Source organism: Sinocyclocheilus anshuiensis, unplaced genomic scaffold (assembly GCF_001515605.1).
Source record: "Sinocyclocheilus anshuiensis isolate Anshui unplaced genomic scaffold, SAMN03320099.WGS_v1.1 scaffold305, whole genome shotgun sequence".
NCBI lineage: Eukaryota > Metazoa > Chordata > Actinopteri > Cypriniformes > Cyprinidae > Sinocyclocheilus > Sinocyclocheilus anshuiensis.
Window position 1 is genome coordinate 522,557 of NW_015540850.1, and position 3,072 is coordinate 525,628.

A 3,072-nucleotide genomic window follows, 5' to 3' on the forward strand; every position below is an offset into this window, starting at 1 on the left:
TTTTAGGTGTGCGTCAGGCAGCCTTATCAGTGGCGCACGAGATGCGATGACGATGTAAGTGTCGTTGCATTATAATGCTTTTGTTAGCCTATCCAGTTGAAGCCACTAGATGCGACGCTGCTACGTTGTTCATTCAAAATATTGCAGAAAAAGAGAACATCAATGCGGGGAAGATGTTGTTTACACCAAAACTGAAACCAAGTCGTTCACACGGAACGCATATTTATCGCATTTTTCTAGAGGGACATCTATCAGCATTGGACTCACGTCTCGCAGAGATCGGCATGTTTAGAAAGCCATGTAAAATTAATGTAAGTTCAACTTTTAAAAAACATGTCTCAAGACTTTATGGCGGTTTTCCCCATCCCACTGCATCTCAAGTTTTTAAATGAAGAAAGTACTCTTTGTGATTGGTTTTTGGTCCTTTGTATTAAACTATACATAATACATGCATGATGCTGTTTTGTTTCTAATTGTTTATGCAACTTTATTAATTATATAAGGTTTATAAACATTATTTTAAACATTATGCACTTTTTTCAAAGATAGTCGTGTTATTTTATTATGCTTTGAAGAAACGTGCATAATATTTTGCTCGATGCGCCCTCTTGTGGCCTCGGGAGAGAAGCCAAAAGCTTTTTTCCCCCCTAACTGAAATTATGCCTTTTAAATTCGAATATAATTAGAATATTGATAATATTTAAGTAAAAAATTCTAATTTAGTTTTTCAGCCATTTTGACAGCCCTAAAACTGATAATGCTATAGTTCTTTTTTTTAAATCAACAGTTATGATGGTAACAGGGTTGAAAATTAGTGATAAAAAGAGGAGACAAATACTTGTCCATGAAGAGTTGAAAGGATGATGTCATATGATGGTTTTTGAGGAGTCAAATAGTACAGAATTTTAATAATCGATAGTTATGATGGCAATAGGGTTGACAATTTAAGATTGTCCAATTCACGCCTCACACACCTAATAATATAAGACAGTGATTACAAATAAGTTACTAATACTATAAAACTACTTATTAAGTATTCTTAATAATAAAATTTGAAAACTAAAATAGCAAAAAGTATTAAAAACTTGTTTATAGTGGTTAACATAAGTTAGTAGTTAGGTTTTTAATAATATAAATATAATATTATGACGTATAACAAGTTATAAAAAATTACAATAATGTATTTTAATATGCATTTGTTTATTTATAACTTATAAGTTATAGTAGCTTTAATTGTATAAATACATTATAAAAAAAACCTGTATAATATAAAATATTTATATATAAAATGTTCTAAATACTATAATGTTATTTTGAAACATTTAGCATTATAAATACTTTTACTGCATCAACTAATATTATTGCGATAACCATTGTATATATCTAAAAACATAACATGGTATATAACAAGCAAATGACAGTGACCTGTGAGACCAGAACGTTTGCAGTGGCTACATTGGCCACACGGATCAGGCCCTGCTGAATGATCCTCTGGCCCTGCACCTGTACGGAGGTGCGCGCGCCCAGCAGCAGAGGAGGGGGACCAGTCCCCGAGTGTTGTTGCTGCTGCCGTAGGGTCGCAATCTGCTGCGGGGTCACAGTGATGGGCTGTAACACACAAACATCAGAGAAAAAAAGAATTTGTATAAAAAGTAAAATTCTTTTAGAGGTAATCAAGCCACAGCAGTAAATACCTGGGAGCCTCTGACTAAGGGTGGCATGACTACAGTATTATGGGAGCCGTGCTTGGAAACCTGCGCTCCACCTCGAACCAGAGGAGGAGGAATGACTGTCCCTGAGTTTCGGTTGGAGACCTGAAAACAAAACATGTATTTAAGTTTTAATAGCTCTTCACAGTTCAGCTTTTAGAAACACGTTGAGACCATTGCAGGAACATGCAATGGACAGAACGGCACTGACCCTGAATAATTATTATTATTTTTTTTTTTCATTTCTGATTTTTTATTTGATTATACTACCAAGGGTTTTCACACATAACTAAATAAAAAATGCCTATTATTTTCTTTATTATTTTATCTCATAGTAGTAACAGTTGTTGTAGTAGTAGTAATAATAATAATAGTAGTAGTAATAATTAAAAAACAATGTAACACTACAGGATTTTATAATGTAATATTTTACTAAAAGGTTTTATACAACATTTAATTAGATTAAAATTGCTAACAATTTTGTTATTTTATAATAATAGTAATAATATATTTTTTAATTTCTTCATTTTTTGTTTTTATTTATTTGCAGTGTTTTTTTACACAAAACTTGATTAAAACTCATAATAGTATTACTACTACTAATAATAATAATTATTATTTTTATTGTTATTTTAATTTCTTTATTCATTATTATGCAAAATATTATCTTTATAATCACAGTAGCATTTGTAGTAGTAGTAGTAGTAGTAGAAGCAATACCAATAATACTATTAATAACAATAATCATTTCATTTTTTTTATTATTCATAACACCAAAGGATATTACACAAAACTGGATTAAAGATGCAAAATACTATCTTAATAATTTTATCTAATAATAATAATAATAATTTTTTTAAGTTAGTTTATAACAAAGGCTATCACACAAAACTGGATTAAAAATGCAAAATATTTTCGTTATCTATCTATCTATTAACAAAAATAATACAAATCATTATTTTAATCATCATTTTCTGTTTATTATTAACATCATATTTTTCTAATAATAATCATATTGTGTTTAGAGATATTCACTATCTCTAATATTGACATTGACATAATATTGACTACTGGACACATGTTGATTTGAACATGCACCATCGTGAGGTCATGTGCATTGTAGTGTACTACTGTTTGAAATGTTTAGCATAGTTTGACACATTTACACTGACCTGTAGGGGTCCTTTAGTGGACGAGATGCTGCCCCTGACGAGAGGTGGCGGAGCAGCCACAGAATTGGTTGACTGCAAAACAGAAGAGGTCAGTGCCAGGTCAGATTGAACTTCAAGCATCTTTATTGTATCCCGACGGTTACGTTTTTTTACCTTTTGCACAACATCTTTTTGGGTCTGACTCTGCTGAA

General features: G+C 31.2%; 1 pseudogene; it reads right to left on the reverse strand.

The window, feature by feature from the left end:
- The window catches only part of LOC107687721 (transcriptional repressor p66-alpha-like), a 35,794-nt pseudogene that overhangs the window by 6,232 nt on the left and 26,490 nt on the right, over positions 1-3,072 (reverse strand).